At 38.4% G+C, this 19,765-nt stretch overlaps 1 pseudogene; it reads left to right on the plus strand.

Annotated features, from left to right (window-relative positions):
- Positions 1–370: 370 nt before the first annotated feature.
- Positions 371–19,221, plus strand: LOC134484505 (solute carrier family 53 member 1-like; annotated as a pseudogene).
- Positions 19,222–19,765: the final 544 nt, after the last annotated feature.

Genomic DNA, 19,765 nt, shown 5'->3' on the forward strand with positions numbered 1-19,765 from the left:
CAGGGAATGGAGGTTGGAGGGAGTAGGTGGTAGGTGTATAAGGAGCTCCATCATAGAATCAGGGGAAGAGGGATGGGATAGTTGGTTCCTGGAGGTGAAACAGAGAAAGGGAATAACATTTAAAATGTAAATAAAAATAAATAATGTCAATCTTTCCCTAACCATGCGTGGAGAGAAAAAACATTAAAAAAATTCTACACATTTATTAAGATGAAGAAGAACTACACCGATCCTCTTTCTTTTTAGTATTGATAACCTCATGCTGTGCATCAGCCATGTCCAAGTGCCCTTTCTACTTCTTCTCCCGAAGTATCTCATTGCATACCTAGGATTGATCCAATTAAGTTCCTTGTGTCCTCAACAGTCGAATATGGCTTCAGAATGTGCAGCTCCTGCAATTATTTTCCTACAGGTAACCTCTGATCTATCTCCTTTGGGAAGAAAAGATCTGAATAAAGAGCCTCTATCCAGAGTTATGATAAGCGTTTCCTTAAGATCCAGTGAACAATACAAATAGAGCACAAAGAAACCCTCTTCCTCTGAGAAAACTCAGACACTCATCTCTATTTTATAGAATGTTTTTAAAGTTAATCAACCCAAAGGCAATGCATGCAAACTGTTACTGGCCACCCTGTTCATATCAAAAAAGACGGACTGAATAATTTTGGAAAATAAAAACCAAGTTCTGAGTCCATTTATGGATCTCTGACTGATAACAATAATAGTATTGAGAGTCAGTTTCCATTCCACACACCTCCCTTAGGATTCTGACCTTGACCAAGGTACTGTGGTCCTGCGCTTCTAATTCCAGACTTTCTGGCTGGGCTACAAGCAGCAGCTCAGAAGCCAGAAAACCTATAAAAGTAAGTGACTTCACCCAGGGTACCTCAGAACATCCTTCTTTTCTAAAATATTTTTTATGGACTTATCATATCTCTACTCCAATTGTCCTAGATGCCCTGGACCTAGACAGATGTTGAAGTGTGCTTTTGTCACTCAGTTCGCACAAGATATTTGATTTAAAAAGATTAGAGGGATGTGGAGGTATTGATGAGTCTCAGTGGTTAGTAGTAGTTTAAATTATTGTGAAAATAGAAATCTGAATGAAAGCCAGGAGGACAGGAGATTTAAGAAGGCCATTAGTGGTAATCCAAAGAGTAAATCTGAATAATAATAATCAAGTCTGTTAAAACAAATATGAAAAGGGCTAGAAGAAAGCAAGCAACCATTGGAGCAAGACAAATATGCCTCTTGAAAATGAAGTGAACATTGGAAAATTAGTATTGTATTTGGAAGTAAAAGGTACAGCAAGTCCTACAGTTAGAACAGTGATGGGGCCCAGGGTGCTGTACTCCAGGAGCCTATGGTAAAACTTAAACTTGTGACAGAGCAATTGATTTCATAATGGTCACTGTATCTACATATTCATTGCTCAATAATGTACTATGACAGTTTCCTGATCAAAAGATAGCATTCACAGTAGCAAAAGTAAAACTCCCTTAATGTCTCTAAAGCAGCAAACATGCCATTGACATAGTTTGGCGTGATGTTACACACTATGATCCTGGCACTTAGGCAGGAGAATTTCAAATTAGAGGTCAGCCTGAGCTACATAGTGAGGTCTGTCTCAACCTACTATCCTTAAGAGAATTGTTATAAGAATTGAGCTATACCATTCAATAAACTCTAAGGGAATATATTGCATGAGTTAGTTGCTTAAAAGATTTATCATTATATTCAGAATAGTGGTCAGATGTGATTTTTGTGGAAATTTTAAGGCGAACACAGACATTACCATTTCATTAGTGAAATCAATATTATATAGTCTGTGGGTGCAGTCAAGTGGTAGAGTGCATACATCATATGCATAAGACCCTGGGCTTGAAACCCAATGCTCTAAGAGTGTCATTTAGGTTAGAGAATGCAACAGGCCTCAGATGATCACACTCCCTGCCTGTTTTTCTCTCCCTGATTTTCTGAGACAGGGTTTTTCTGTGCAGCTGTCCTACAACTCACATTGTAGACCAGGCTGGCCACCAATTCAGAGATCTGCCTGCCTCTTCCTCCCTGTTTTGGGATTAGAGGCATGAGCCCCCACTGTCTGGCACTTCCTGTCTTTTATAGGCAAAGCAGAGATTTGTAGTCAACCAAGTGCTCCCCTGTCCAGCAAATGCTTTGTACCCTAACAACAGGTTGCCTATTGTGCTTCCATCACTTATTTTTTTCTTGAAAGGTTCTTACTCTGTAGCACAGACTAGCCTCAAACTTGTTGCATTGCTGCCTCAGCCTTCTAAGTGAAGGCCTACAGGAACGAACCACTATGGCTAGCATATTCTCCCTCCCCTTCCTTCCTGCTTTCCCCAACAACAACCACACACTCATCCACTGTTTACCTTCCAATTTTGCATTGAACTTCCTTCCTACTTTACTACTTTACCCACCCTCGTTGTCTGGGCTTTGTGTATCTGTGTGATTTATTGGTTTCCTTTTAATCAGCAGTCACTCTGAATGGTCAGCCTTGAACTAGAGAACTGTTTCTATGTTTTCTCATTTTTTTCCTTTCTTTTTCTCAGTTTCCAGTATTTACTGCTCCCTTCCATTAGATAGGCTTTGAAAATTTCTGGTTGGTTGATCAGATGAACAGCCTGTCAGTGATTCACATGGACCTGGAATATATGATCTGTTTTAACAATTTGAAATAAAATGGGATGAGAGGCGGGCTGGTTGCCAAATGATCTACAAGTTAGTGTATAATTTTGTATTCACACTAGTGAATTGCCAGCATAAACAAAGAACTATTGGGAATGATAACTATGACAGTAAAGGTCATGATGAAAACTCATCCAACAGCATTACACATCTAATTAAATGTGTTTGGCACCCTGTTAGCAATCTACTTATCTGAAATCATTTATTTGGCTTTTAGGTTGTGTTAGGATTTTAGTCGACCACTTGCCAATATATCTAAAACTTACACTTAAAGAATTCCGCAGTAATCTCTCAACCTTCATATGTGTTGGGAGCTGTATCACAACTGCTAGAGTGCCAGCAACTTGTCCTTATAGAAATGCTCAGGATGCCATTGTAGGTGCCAGTGGTCCATGTACTGATAGCTTAGAATCATGTCAGATGCCGTGAGAAAGAACATCCTGGTCAATTCAGAAGTCTTGACCTTCTTCTGGCTCTTTACCCATGCTTAGGTGATGCCAAGTTCATTTAGTTAGGAATTCTGCATTAATAACAAAGATCTAATGGAGACAGATCTAGCATGTACTCAGAAAAGATCATGATAAATTGGGTGTGGCAGGCCACCACGCCCCTGCAATCCCAGCAAGGGAGGCTGAAGCCACAGGATGGTCGGTCATCCTGGGGTGCATAAAAGTATTCCTGTCCCCAAAATAAAAATTTCTGCAGAGCAGCAATAAAAAACAATAATGAATAGGCACTGGAAAAAATTTCCTGAACAAAACACCAATGGCTTATGCTCTAAGATCAAGAATCGACAAATGGGATCTCATAAAACTGCAAAGCTTCTGTAAGGCAAAGGACACTGTGGTTAGGACAAAACGGCAACCAACAGATTGGGAAAAGATCTTTACCAATCCTACAAAAGATAGAGGCCTTATATCCAAAATATACAAAGAACTCAAGAAGTTAGACCGCAGGGAAACAAATAACCCTATTAAAAAATGGGGTTCAGAGCTAAACAATGAATTCACAGCTGAGGAATGCCGAATGGCTGAGAAACACCTAAAGAAATGTTCAACATCTTTAGTCATAAGGGAAATGCAAATCAAAACAACCCTGAGATTTCACCTCACACCAGTGCGATTGGCTAAGATCAAAAACTCAGGTGACAGCAGATGTTGGCGAGGATGTGGAGAAAGAGGAACACTCCTCCATTGTTGGTGGGATTGCAGACTGGTAAAACCATTCTGGAAATCAGTCTGGAGGTTCCTCAGAAAATTGGACATTGAACTGCCTGAGGATCCAGCTATACCTCTCTTGGGCATATACCCAAAAGATGCCTCAACATATAAAAGAGACACGTGCTCCACTATGTTCATCGCAGCCTTATATATAATAGCCAGAAGCTCGAAAGAACCCAGATGCCCTTCAACAGAGGAATGGATACAGAAAATGTGGTACATCTACACAATGGAATATTACTCAGCTATCAAAAACAACGAGTTTATGAAATTCGTAGGCAAATGGTTGGAACTGGAAAATATCATCCTGAGTGAGCTAACCCAATCACAGAAAGACATACATGGTATGCACTCATTGATAAGTGGCTATTAGCCCAAATGCTTGAATTACCCTAGATCCCTAGAACAAACGAATCTCAAGATGGATGATCAAATTGTGAATGCTTCACTCCTTTTTTAAATGAGGAAAAAGAATACCCTTGGCAGGGAAGGGAGAGGCAAAGATTAAAACAGAGACTGAAGGAACACCCATTCAGAGCCTGCCCCACATGTGGCCCATACATATACAGCTACCCAATTAGACAAGATGGATGAAGCAAAGAAGTGCAGACCGACAGGACCCGGATGTAGATCGCTCCTGAGAGACACAGCCAGAATACAGCAAATACAGAGGCGAATGCCAGCAGCAAACCACTGAACTGAGAATAGGTCCCCTGTTGAAGGAATCAGAGAAAGAACTGGATTAGCTTGAAGGGGCTCGAGACCCCAAAAGTACAACAATGCCAAGCAACCAGAGCTTCCAGGGACTAAGCCACTACCTAAAGACTATACATGGACTGACCCTAGACTCTGACCCCATAGGTAGCAATGAATATCCTAGTAAGAGCACCAGTGGAAGGGGAAGCCCTGGGTCCTGCTAAGACTGAACCCCCAGTGAACTAGTCTATGGGGGGAGGGCAGCAATGGGGGGAGGGTTGGGAGGGGAACACCCATAAGGAAGGGGAGGGGGGAGGGGGATGTTTGCCCTGAAACCGGGAAAGGGAATAACACTCGAAATATATATAAGAAATACTCAAGTTAATAAAAAAAAAACAATAATGAGCCATAAGCATTCTATGATTATGAGGAGGCCATAGAGCGCGTGCTCTGGGTGTATGTTTATAGTAACTTGCAACTTACAAAGTTGTCTCAGTACCCGTGATATTTCTACATTTTCCTATGTTTAAAGTCATAGAACAAATCATGTGTTTTTCTTCCTTTTATTCATAGACACTTTTCCTATAATTTTATTACAACTGAAAAAAGTACAAAATTGTTTGAGTTGGTTCTAGGATATTCCGAAATCAAAAAAACATTGCCCAGTAGTCACCTCAGCTTATCCGGTTTCTCAGCCACTAAAGAGGTCGAGCAAGTGGTGTCTGCATAGGAGAAAGTGACTGTGAATCCACGGGTTAGGGTTTTTCGGATATGTTGATGGTTAGCTGTACTGTGAGACTAAATGGTATGAACAGTTAATTTATTTGAATTGTGATATTGTTTTCCTTCTTTGAAATCTTCACAGAACCAGAATTTTGCCACAGATATACATACGGAGTGCGAGCCACTGTTCAGTGCATTCCTGCTTGGCTTTATTTCATCCAGTGCCTGTGCTGGTACTGTGACACAAGAAGAGCCTTTGCTCATCCAGTAAATGCTGCCTGGCAAATACTCTACGACTTTCTTCATCGTGACATTTCCAGCCCTTTACAGCACCCACAAAGGTAGGCTGAGGTCTCCCATCTGAGCCCTTACTACTGCAATCTGTTGCCCTGGACTCTGCCACCCCTGCTGTTGGTTCTGCTGAGGCTCCAGACCCAGGTTATCTCAGTTTAGCCTTGAATACAGTTTTTATCTCATTTCAATTAGCAGTTATTATCAGTAAGACTTGCAGTCAGTTGGTAAGAATTGTGATGCTGTTTCAATCCTGTCTGTTGCTCAGTGGCTGTAAACCTATAGCTGCCTGTGGTTTTAATTTAGTTCATTAGAGTGTTTTTTTTTTTGAGCACTTTGTTGTTAATTTTTTCTTGGGGGGTTTGGGGAGGTTGAAATTTCCTTGTTTATTAATGAGGTTAAGAAATGGTTAGGTACATAAAAATCCCTCTCGCAACCAAGTTTATTTTTAATCATTTTCTTTGATGAACTTGTAAGAATTGTTTACAGTCCATTTAATTGCAAATTGAGTTCTCTGATCGCTCCTGTTTCTCATCTCCAAGGCATCCTGCTATGACTTGCTACTGCTCTTCTGTTGGGAACAGAAAAAAAAAGCTTTTAAGTTCAGAACCAAATGCAGACGCTCCTTTTGAATTTTTAACCTTTTTCCAAGAACTGTCAATCAGTGATATCCCATCCTTGCACTAAAATGCATTCCTTCTTTGTCTGCTGAGTACAGGGCATCAGCCCACACCTTACACAGTGCAAAGAGCTGTGACTAATGCAGATTAGTAAAGTGCTTTTAAATACTCACGTAAATTGTTCTCAGTAACCTTTTTTGTGCGGCTCTATTGGGAGACATATTCAGAAGTACTGTACTACTGTTGCTCTAACATGTATCTGACGCTATGTCAGATGAGGGCACTGTTAGTACCATGATATTGGTGTCCCTGAACATTCATAGTATGACATAGGGTCTATGCTAGAATAGTATTGAAAATGTATCCATTCTTGTTAAGTGATAGAATTTAATTGAGAACCTCAGTGAAGGAAACACATCCCCATGAATTCCATAATTTTAGTTCCTCCTAAGGAATGCCAGTAGTCAATACCAGTATGCACCATGATTTATAGAATTGACAGTTGACTTGGTAAAAGATGCTATATGGCTTCTTTTACTAAATTATCAGAAACATCTGCCTCCTGTCTTAGATATAAATGAGTATTGGTATAAATTATACTAGTATTATATTCATTAGGAAGTTAAAATTGCTGGTAGGTGCTATTGACACAAAATACAGCACTCACCCCAGGAAATAAGAGATAGTTAATTCTTGAGGAAAACCCAAGTGCTTGTAGCCTGGGAGCACAGACTCAGGTTATAACCACTGGAGATGATCACATAATATTTTATTTGATACAGAAAAAAAACATAAATCAGTGCATTTATCACATTGGGGGTCACTGCAAATAAGCAGTCTGCAGCAAAACAAGGGGAACTCTGTGTAGATCTGTGATGTCTGGTCACATGTTTAGCTTTCAGATTGGTAAGGGCTGGTGCCCTGCTATGCATACATTTTAGGGCTGTAGTGAATTTGGTGCCTAACACCCATGTAAAGGCTGTGGAAGGCAGCAAACACCTATAACTCCAACTCTGTGGAGATAGACAGTGTGACTAGCTTTCCAGTCATATTATGGTGTCATTGAGCTGCAGGTTCAATCAGAGACCTTGTCTGAAAAAATAAGGTAGAAAATGCCTGGGAAGACACTGATGCCAAGCTCCCCACACACAGTGAACACATTTGACAGATTTGGATAGTCACAGGCATGTTCAGACTCAGGCGTGAACAGTGAGTGACTTTCAAAGGGACAGTCTAAGGTAGTCGGCTTAGGGTCTTCACACCATTTACAATCACGAAGCTCAGCATTGAGACTCAGCCTTGAGGAACTTATGTTTACATAAAGAACTTTAACAACACAAAAGGATTACAAGTCAAAGGCCTGTCTTATTTACAGAGTGAGTTCAGAAAAACTTGGCAACATAATAAGATCCTGTCTCAAAATAAGTAATATAGCTTACCTGTCATTCATGGAGCTCTGTGGTCATTCCTTAGCACGATGTAAGAAGAAATACAATGAAGGTTGGGATGGGCCAGTAAAATGGCTTCACAAGTAAAGGCACCTGAAGCAAAACTTGACAGCCTGAGTTCAGTCCCTGAGCACCTATGGTAGAGAAAAAAGACCTGCCTCCATCAGGTTGTTCTCTGACCTCTGTGTTTGAACAGTTGGCTTATGAGGAAATGGATGCTTTGTCCCCAGTATCACAGGGGCCTAGGGAATGTGAACAGAAGTTTGAGCCAGCAAATTTATTTATAAATGAAGCAGTTCTGTATTAACAAATATATATATTTCCTATTTAACTATAGTTTAATGTGGTAGAGTTTTACATTAATATATTTGATGCATTGATTACTTATCTACTACATATATATGTAAACTGATAGTAAATATATTCTTTTCTCAAAAACAAAACAATGTGAGATTACATTATTATTATTTCCTTATATCTGATTTAAAATAATAGAGCTTTGTTTAACTGTATATCCTAAGGAATGGTTAAACTGGTAAATTTGAGGAGGTTTAAAACCAAATATTTTTGAAAGGCTTCTATTATACTATTTTTTGTGAGCAGTGATCAGTAAAGCCCTTAGCACAAATCTCTCACACATCCTGCAAGACCACAGATAAAAGATGACATTCAGACGACATGAAGCTGAGAATGACCGTGAAGGTCTGGTCCTCCTGCCATAACCACTCAAGTTCTGGGTTTACAGAAGTGAGTAACCCTGTCTCACTCCTTATTTTTATTTTTTGATACCAGGCTCATGCTCAGGGCCCTGAGTGTGGTGTGCCATGTGGTCACTGAGCCACAGGGCTTATCCAGTCTCACCTGGCAGTGTAAGGGGTAAATCTGTTTCCTTCTTCTGTTTCCCTTGACCCCATTTGTCACGGCTGTTTTTGTCTTACACATAGCTATATCTTTAAAGTGGAGATAATAATACCTATATCTATTTACTTCACAGAATCATTGTAAGAATCGTCCTGAAAACATGGTATAGACTTTATAGGTGTGCTTGCTGCATGAATGCCCTGGAGAGAAAAATGGAGTAGCCGTTTATTAATTTTGTTGATCATATCAAAAAGTTTTTAAAAAAATTGAATATTGCCGCATATTGGACACATAAATAATTTTTGTACCAAAAAGTCTAGAACTTGGCATGGCAAAATTTTGACGTTGAATTGTGTTCAGGTATCATTTCCTTCCTTCTTTTCTTCCTTCCATCCTTCCTTCCTTCCTTCCTTCCTTCCTTCCTTCCTTCCTTTCTTTCCTTTTTTCTTTCTTTAAGATTGGGTCTCACGTCAGGAGGTATCAGTACATCCCTTTAATCCCAAGAGAGGCAGGTAGATCTTTGAGTTTAAGGCCACCCTTGTCTATAGAGTGAATTCCGGGATAGCCAGAGTTACACAGAAAAGCACTGTCTTGAATGAGAAAACAAAAAACAGAACAGAACAGAACAAAACAAAAAAAAAAAAAAAACAAAACTACAAGTCCCACATAAAAATTAAAAAAAGACAGGGCTAGGCCACACATTGGTCTGACTAGCTTCAAATTCATTATGTAGCAAGCTAGACTTTGAACTTCCTACTCCTTTCTTTCTGTTTCCCTCTTAAGTGCTGGGATTACAGGAATGTGCAACAACAACAACCAGAATTATGTGGTGATGGACATCAAACTCAGGGCTTCAGTTTGCTAGGCTGACGCCCTACCAGTTTAGCCATTGCCCCAGACCTAGTTAGGTTATTTTATTGGATAGTGTCCTAAAAAAACAAAGTCTTTAGAAATAATTACTGGGACAAAAGAAGCTAGACAAAATGACTAATTAAGTAGATATTGTTCTATTGAGGATTTTGCAAAAGAAAAGCCTCATTCATGAGGAAAGAAGAGTAAAAGACCATGACATGATCTTGTTTAGACTCTGATGTGATTTTTTCAAAGAACTAGTCTGCCTGGGTTACCATAGTAACAGCACTGTATTAAGTGCACTTTCAAAATTGATACAGTGAAGTGGTTGTTTTTATTTTATGCTGCATGATTTGTTAAGATAGAAGTGGATGAATTAAGTCTGCACTTAGAATCATTCTGGGTGAGCATTTAGGCACCATATTTAGGAAGATTAATTATGATAATATTTATTTGGCTTCTTTTGTTATATTAAAAAATAAACATATTTGATATTAGTTATTTGCTATCATTGATATTTGGAGACAAAAGAATTCAGCTAGCAGCCAATCTCTGTGTTCAAAGATTCATATTTCATTCATGAACACATTTGAAACAAAATACCATTTGTGTGTGTGTATCTATACCTCTCTCTCTCTCTCTCTCTCTCTCTCTCTCTCTCTCTCTCTCTCTCTCTCTCTCTCCCTCCCTCTCTCTCCAGGTTCTTCTGGAACTGGAGCTGCACACAGCTGTGAGCTGCCATGTGAGTCCTAGGAATTAAATCCAGATCCTCTAGTGGAACAGCCAGTGCTCTTAACATCGAGCCATCCATCTGTCCTGCCCCAATAAAATACATTTTAAAGGAAGTATTGAAAAAAATTAGGAAGTTGGCTATTATGCTAATAAATAAAACATGTCATATATATATGTATGTGTATATATATATATATATATATATATATATATATATATATATATATATCTTAAAATGTAGTGGACAAAAATGTGCACACATTGCACATACACACGTTGCGGATTTACAACAAAGCCTTGAGCATGCTAAGCATATCCTTATACTCAGCTACACCTTGGCCTCCTCAGTGATACCCTGAATAGTATGCAGTATATGGTATTCATTGAAACATGGAAATAAAATTTGTTTCATACAGTAAAATATTGCTTCCGTTCTATTTAGTGGAAAGGAAAAGAAAAATCTAGTCATCACGTAATATTTCATCGAAACAGCATTTGCATTTGAGTCAGGCATGCTTCTCAGTGCTTGGTAAATATTTTTTAATGGTTTTAAAGGAGATCAAAGAGCTTATCTTCTTTAAAGGCAAAAATTTTACGTGTTTACACAAGGGGAATCAACATTTACCAAATAAAGTGAAATATTATAACCTACTCAACATATCTCATTTCTGGTACAGAAAGACTAAAGCAAAGAAAACTGTACAAAGTGTAGAAACTGCTGGGTGGTCCTTCTTTTCCCTGACACTTACACAAACACTATTCTGTTTCCTATATCAAGAACTTCACAGCTGGGTGTGGGGGTATAGCCCAGTAATCCCAGCACTTGAGAGCCTGAGTCAGGAGGATTTTGAGTTTGAGGACAGCCAAAGTTACACAGTAAGACCCTGTATCAAAAACCTCCCCACCCAAGTCTTCCTCTTCAAACAAACACTACTTAAAAGATTCTAATTGTTTTCTTTTTAATCCCCCACCTATTTTTTCATTGCCTACAGTAAGGTTTCATTACCCCCCTCTTTCAATTTAACCAAGTCCTCTACCAGAAAGAATTTTAAAGAAACATTTGAGTGAAAAGCCTTGGTATGTCAAGAGCTGGAACATGGCCTTGGAAATATAGACAGAGTAGGACAGGCTTACTTTGCTACCGTATGAACTGTGCTACACTGAAAGAGGCACTCATCTAAATTATAGGTTTATAAGTGTAAAATACAGTTCCTTTGTTACCTGTAAGGTTTACCTTCTGTGTAAGACTCCTGTGTCTGAGTTTGGTTGGTTGAGCTCCATGGTGTGACAGAAACATGTAGAAAGCACAAGTGAAATACTAGAGAATGTCTCTCTCTTCCTCTTAATATTTTTATGAATGTGAACATTGAGCATGCATGTATGTCTGCACCATGTGTGATCCTGATGTCCTTAGAAGTCAGAAGAGGGTATGGAAACTTCTGGAACTGGAGTTTTAGGTAGTTGTGAACAACCATATGGATGCTGGGAATTAAACCTGGGTCCTCTGGAAGAACAGCCAGCCATCTCAAACACTGACCCATTCCCAGAAAGGAGCTTTGTCTAGTTTTTAGCACACTTATGGAGAACTTCAGTATATCAGAGGTCGCTTCAGTTTTCATCAGTCACTCTGTAGAGCAATTTGCAAGCACATGTGCCACTCTGCTAGATGATTAAATTGGAATTTAGTCGTTTCATTTGGAATTTCTTGTTTCTTGATGAATTATCAGTGTATGTTTTCAATCCACCCTTGGTTGAATTTCCTATTAGTTTTTTTTTTTTTTAATTTGTTGAGTTCTTTACATATTAGGTAGAATTCATCTGGTAGTTTTTAAAATCTGGTAGTTTTTATAAAAAAAATATTACCCCAGTTAAGCAGTTGTGGCCCATCCTTTAATCCCTGCACTAGGGAAGCGGAGGCAGGTGTATCCCTGAGTTTCAAATCAGTCTGATCTACAGAGAGTTCCAGGTTGGCCAGGGCTACACAAAGAAGCATCTGCTGCAGCTTTTCCTCATAACATGGCCTTTAACAATCAAAGTTTAGTTTATCAATATTCCCTTGTATGAAGACTCTTTACCAAGGCTTTGGTCTGAAGTTTTCTTTTTTTTTTTTCTTTTCTTTTTTTTTATCTCGGTCTTCACGTTTTTATTGGTGTCCTATTTTCTTGTTTTACAGGTAAGTCCATGATCTATTTTCATTGAATTTCTATGTAAGTTTTGAAAAAGTAAACGTTTCTATTATATCTGGCTGTCAGGTTTGAGTAACACTAGTGTTATTGAAAAGAGCTGTCTCTGCTCTATTGAACGTCAGCTTTCAAGATCAGTTAGGCATTTTGGGGGCTGTGGGGTCCATTCCTAGATTCTTCATTTGTGTTTTGTGTTTGCCAATACTGGAACTGCATATTACATCTCAATTTGGTAAACAGATTCCCCCTGCCTTACTTTTCGTTTCCTGGTTGTTTTGCCTCTTTTAATTTCTTTTCCTAATTTTAGAATTACATTGAACCCACTTATCACTTATATACTGCCTGCCTCTGCCTCCTAAGTGCTGGGATTAAAGACATGTGACACTACCACTTAGGTTTTTTTCCCCCTTTATTATTATTTTTTTAACTTAATTCACTTTACGTCCTGCCCACTGCCCCCTCCTCATCACTGATTCACACATTCCTTCTCCCCATTCCCCAATCCCTTCTCCTCTGACTTGGTAGGGTTCTTCCTGGATATCCCCCAACCCTTACACATCAAGTCTCTAAAAGACTAGGCATATCCACTGCTCCTGAAACCTGACATTCCAGCCCAGTTATAACATATCCTACATGCAGGCAACAGCTTTTGGGAACACCCACCGCAAGATGTTCAGGACCGACATGAAGTCCAGGCTGCTTCTGTGCAGGGAGGCCTAGGTCTAACCTGGGTATGTTCTTTCATTGGTGGTTCAGTCTCTGAGAGCCTAAAAGATCCATATGAGTTGCTTCTGTTGGTCTTTGTATGGTGTTCCACTCCCCTCCTGGTCCCAACATCCTTCCTTCTAATTCTTACATAAGAGTCCTCAAGTTCTGCCAACTCTTTTCCTTTGGTTACCTACATCTGTCTGAGTCAGCTGCTCGGTGGAGACTCTCAGGGAACAGCCATGCTAGACTCCTGTATGTAAGCATAACAGAGACTCATTAATGCTGTTAGGGATTAGTGTTTGCCCATGGGATGCATCTATTGTTGGGCCAGTTATTGGTTGGCCATTCTCTAAGTCTTTGATCCATCCCCTGTCCCTGCATTTCTTGACGACAGGATAGATTTTGGGTCAAGTTTCATGGATGGGATGGTGTCTCTCTTGTTTCACCAAGGTTTCTGCCTTGGCTACAGGAAGTGTCCTCTTTGGGTACCATATCCCCAGTGCTGTGAGTCACAGCTAAGGATGATCCCATTGATCTTGGTCAACTCCCTTATCCCAGGTCTGTCTCATCTTGGAGTTGCCCACCCCTACCCCTGTCAGTTGCAGATTTACACTCATTCTCATGTCCATTTGGCCATCCCTCCTTTTCCTCCCCACACCTGTTAATGAATTCCCCCCATTCCCCTTCTCATCCCCTCTTCCACCCAGTTCCCTCCCTCCATCTGACTCTAATGACATTTTTATTCCCCTTCTATGTGAGTTTGAAGTGTTCACAATTGTGCCTTCCTTCCTGTTTAGCTTCTTTGGGTCTGTGGAATGTAACATGAGTATCCTGTGTTTTCTGGCTAATATCATTTATTAGTGAATACATACCAGGCATGTCCTTTTGGGATTGGGTTACATCACTCAGGATGATATTCTCCACCCACTTGTCTGCAAAATGCATGATGTATTTTTTTTAATTGTTGGATAATAGTCCATTCTGTAGATGTACCAAGTCTTCTGTATCCATCCCTCAGCTGAGGGTCATCTAGGTTGTTTTCAATTCCTGACTATAGTGAATAAAATTGAGGAAGTGTTTGTGGGATCGTGGAACATTTTTTGGGTATATGCTCAGGAGTGGTATAGCTATGTCTTGGGTTAGTACTATTCCCAGTTTTCTGAGAAATCTCCAAATGTCACTCCCACCAGCAATGGAGTAATGTTCCCATTGCGCACATCCCTGCCAGCTGGATTTTTTTTTTCTTTTTGATGTGAAGGTCAAGTCCAGGTCTCACACAGGCAGAGTGTTGCTCTATCACAGAGCTGCTCCCTTAACCTCTATGTATGGTTTAAAATAATTTCCCTGCATTATCGTAGAAATATTTTTAATCGTACTCCATACTTCTAGGACTTCCTTTTCACTTAAAATGTGAGAGGGGATCAGGGAAGCATGTTCGAGGTACAAATGTTTCTGAATAGAATTGCTATTTCACTTTTCCTCTTTTATTCTTAGGACTAGTTAGCCACATTATACTTCCAATTATGTAAGAGTACAAGTCTCCTGTAACAATAAGGTTGGGAAGTGATAGAGTCTGGCTTCCAACTCAGATCAAAACCAGTTATTTTTGTACCTCCCGTCTCTAGGATTGTAGTGTCTTTAACTGTGAAAGAAAATGAGAATGGCTGCTTTTCACACTCAAAGATGAAGATGGTCATCACCTAAGGAGTACCATGTGGAATCATATGTGCACTAAAACTCACTGATGACCAGTGACTAGGCACCCATACTTCTGATGGATGAGAAAGTTGTGTCCTGTAATTCATGAGCATTGAGAATATGGTCAGTCCAACTGGATTTCATGCATTTAGCCAACAACATATCAGAGCTTTTGCACTGGGGAGAACCAGCTGCTGAGAGTCATGAACTCATGACTGCTGGATCTGTGCCCACTGCTGCTGCCTGTCACTGTGAGGATGTCATGCAGCATATAACTAGTCAGAATACAGGCTATAATTTCTTCAGAGGTCATACAACTTTTACATTATTATATGTTGCACATTTTCTGTCTATTAATTTCTCAGAGAACAGTAGTAATCTCAAAAATCAGTAGTTTGATCTGGGGGATTATAGGAATAAATGCAAATTTTCATACGCGCAAACCTCAGGCATAATTCAGCTTACTCCAAAGTTTGGACTTTGAAAACAATGTATGCCCCATTTAACTTTTTATCTAAATTCGGTTTCAAACTGTTAATTATCAGAGTAGGAGACTTTTGAGAGGATAGACACCCTTCACATGCTGCCCCATTAAGCACCTTTCAAAAAGAGATGGATTGCTGTTTGGTGCTCTGGTTTCCTACCTTTCACTCCTCTCCCTTCTTATTTCACTTTCATTCCTATCATGGCTGTTGTTCAGCAACTGTTATGAAATTTATTTTTATTTTAAATTCAATAGATGTCAGTTCCATAAATTTGTTCCATATATTCTGCTTCAAATATGGCAGATGAGTAAGAGAGAGACTCCTCTGGTAGAATAGCAATGACTTGATTTTCTGTGTTCCTTACTATTACTAAAGTGGACTAGCAGGGTAAGCCAAGAGAGATTACAGCGTAATTGCTGGACTAAAGTGGTGGTAGCATCCTTCCAGTATGTCCTCTGAATACCAAAGAAGGAGGAGGACTTAAAGGAGGAACATTCTTTATTAGGGAAATAGGGAAGATAAAAAAATGAGACCCAAATGTAGCATGGGTGCATCATTGATATCTGACGTAAAATATAACCTACTCTGGAATAGTCTGTGAAGATATTTAAAAGCCAGTACAACTAAATGTGTTTCTCCTACAAGTTTCATAGAATAAATGGGCTTAGAAATAGGAAGCTGCTCACACCATCTTAACAATTGTATTATAAAGACAAGCCAAAAATGTAGAAATGCAGGGAGATTAGTATACTGTGTTTTGTTTCAGTATTAATACTTTCCTCTGACATTAATTAATTAATTAATTATTTATTTCTTCACTAACTAATAAAGTAATAAGACTTGATACTACTTATGCTCACTTGACAAACACCAGCATATGACTTACTGGATATATGTCTTTTATTATGTGCAAGTCCTCACTTACTAGCAAGCTAGTTAATTTATTACTATTATTATTATTATTATTATTATTATTACTATTATTAAAATGAAATAAAATTTGTAGATTACATGGCTTATCATAAACATTTCATTTTGAAAGTTGCTAATTTATTATCAAATATCTTCTCTTTTAATCTCTGTGTTCATCTTATTTTTTTTAAATATTGAAGACTGGATTTCATTCCATTCATGAATTTGCTTTATTTTTGCAAACCTTGGTAGATAAGTTGTGAGCGTGTTTTAATTACCCGTGAAGCTGATAAGTCCTACTACTTAGCTGACCTCTGAAGAAATCCAAATATAGCTAGATAACAAGTTTTTTGTTAGATACTTAGAATTCAAATTCAGTGTTCTAATATAAATATTTAGACCAATATGCTTATGAAGAAAATTCTTATGACTTTCTCAGTACTTTATTGCTGTGAATAGACAATATCATCACAGCAATTCTTATAAAGGAAAACATTTAATTATATCTGGCTTACAAGTTTCAGAAGTTTAATCCATTTTCATGGTGTGAAGCATGACAAAGAACAGGCAGACTGATGCTGAGAAGGAACTTAGGGTTCTACATCTTGATCCAAAGGGAACATAAGGAAACTGTATATTACATTGGGCCTAGCATGAACATATTAGACCTAAAAGCTGTCTCTTCCTACAAGGCCACACCTCTTAATAATGCCACTCTCTTTGGACCCAGCCTTCAGTCTGTTTGGCCAAACCTATTCAAATAACCACAGTGAATTAAACCTGGAGATTGTTTCCTATCCAAACAGAGCCTTTCTGTTCTGTTCTTTCTTTTCTTCCTCCTCCTCTTCATCCTTTTTTCTTCTTCCTCCTCTTCCTCTATTTTCTTCTTTTTTTTTGATAGATCCAATTAGGATCACTTGCCTTTACCTCATACTAACTGTCTAAAGGAAGCTAAGTAAGTCATATGCTGGTGTATATTTATAAAATAAACCAGCTCTGAGGTGGGAGTACAGATTGGGAACACTCTGTTATAGTGTTTCTTGATTTCCATGATATAAATTTTCTCATCAGACCCAGTTTTGTGCCACTCACTGTTGCATGTGGAGTTGAAAGAAGATGTACAGTAGACCAACAATGCACAGTGTTTCTATCATCCAGATAGAATATATGCAACCTGCGAAGGGTAGAGAAAAAGAGTTTAACACCAGGAAGAAGTGATACATTCTGAGTGTCTATTATTTTAACATATACCTAGCTGTAAGTTTATATGCCTTACCATTTAATAATGACTGTGTCAGCAAACAGTTATGTATATTATGATATAAGACATACTGACTCCAGTTGTTCTAGACCTGCAAGGTATCAGTTCTTTCTGACTGTGCAATTCTTGTGTCAGTAAATATCTGAGCATTTATTTGAATAAAATAATGACCCTAAGGTTCAAAAAGGCATTCAGAAATCAAAACCTATGTCTTTTCCAATGTTATTTCAAGTGATTACAAACTATCTTGTGTGTTGTCTTATGTTTTATAAACCCTAGATATAAACAACAATTTTTTAAACATAACACACTTTCATACCTAAAACCTTTTCAAAAATGTCTTCAACCTTGAATGACCTCACTTTATCCTCCTAGCATTCACAATATTGTATATTTCTTTTTCTAGAAATATCACAAATGCTGCGGGTGTGCATTTCCTTCTGTGGGAAACTCCCATTCTCCTTAATGTTTTTTGCAGCTCCTTGTACTTCATTTGAACTCAGCTTCACTTATGTAGCAAATGTCTGATACCCAGCAAATTATCTGTTACGTTTGGATCATTCCATACTCACCTCATTAATAACTATAAAATGATCAGTACATACTTGTTTAATAGGACAAATTGTGGAGAATGCATGAGACAGTATGAGAAACTGACAAAATTTAAAACATTTTGAGGTTAGATCATGTGCACCATTATTTTTCCTGGTAATTCAGAACCAGTTTATTGGTTATCTAGCCATATCTTGAAACTGGAGAACATCATGGGGACAAATGAAAGAACCAGAGGAGGATTTCCGAAAGCAAATGGCACTCAAAACCAAAAAGTTTAAATTGTATGACTATGTTTACAAATTGTTATTATTCTAATTTGATGTGCTTTATTGTGTTCTCAGAATAAAGCCAAAAGTTTCCAGCATAAAGACAGATTAGCCTTTGAATGGGTGATGCCTCAGTTGGGGGAAGTGGGGAGGGAATGTCATGTATCTCTGTAGCTTGCAGGAAGCTCGGCTCCATAAACATAAAGGGCAAGTAAGTGACTCATCACAGCCTCTGTTGTGTTCTCAGCATTTTCTCTGTAGTCCTCTGTGCTCCTGAAGGGTAAGAATTGATGATCCAGTGTGTGAAGGATACTCTAAAGTTAAAACCACCCCAGATGCTCTTGGAGAGAAAGTGGTGCAGGCTCTTCCTGTGGTTTCTGCATTGTTTTTCTCCCCATCTTTTACCCTAAGCTGTCACCTAGTGGTAGAAGTTTAAATTTCATGTTTAGACATCAAAAGAGTACACTGAAATGTTACAGACCCCTAGTAAACATTTGTATAATTTTGTATACGGGTAGCTCAATGATTGTTGAGGCACATCAGAGAAGTCATATTTGTTATTAACCATTGTTTGACAATGATTCTTTTAAGGATGTTTATTTTAACAGTTTGATTTCTTTATGGTGTTATGAAGAATCTACCTTCACTAAGAAACTGTAATTAAATCTAGTAACCTTTTCTTTCCTTTTCCTCTTCTCTCCTCTTTCTCCAGAATGAAGTCACTCTGACACCATGGTGTTCTTTTACCTGTGGTCATCTTTTGCATCATTAGCTCCTGCTATATCCTCATCTGGGATCTCAAGATGGACTGGGGTTTCTTTGATAAGAATGCAGGAGATAACAATTTCCTCTGTCAAGAAATTTTATACCCCCAAAAAGCATGTGTGGAACGTTTACACTTATCTTAGATATATCTTTTGATAGGTCATACAGCAGTACTGACACAGGTCTAGTTAACTAATATGATTACAAAACAATTATCCCAGATACCAATATAGTGCACAAAACAACTTATCTGTTTCTTTTTTGTGTAGTAGAGCCAGTGGGACATTTGTTAGAATTGAGTGCCAACCCAATCAGAGTGGGAGAAAAAATATATATGTCATATATTGTATATAATATATTTTATATTATATTATATTATTATTGTTTATGATTTTACTGGCATATTAGAGTTACAGGGCTAAGAGATGCTGAATTTTAAATTAAAAGAACAAGAATCCTTACACAGATGATTTAGTAAAGGTAAATGTGGTGATTAGATATTGAAAACATTGAGCCATGAACTGGGAATCTAGCTGTCTGTATCCAATCGCAGCTGTACACCAACTAGGCCATTCAGACAGCGAAGTCCGCAGAAGATTATCAAAGTAAGAGTGTTAGACTTCATTAACTCTTGATAATTTTATTGGCCTAAAGTTCTGCTGTGGATAGCATAGAGATTGAGTTAACAATTTTTAAGGATTTATATATTTATTTCATGAATATGACTACCCTGTAGCTGTCTTCAGACACACCAGAAGAGGGCATCAGATTCCAAAACAG

This window comes from Rattus norvegicus, chromosome Y (genome assembly GCF_036323735.1).
Source record: "Rattus norvegicus strain BN/NHsdMcwi chromosome Y, GRCr8, whole genome shotgun sequence".
Taxonomy (NCBI): Eukaryota; Metazoa; Chordata; class Mammalia; order Rodentia; family Muridae; genus Rattus; species Rattus norvegicus.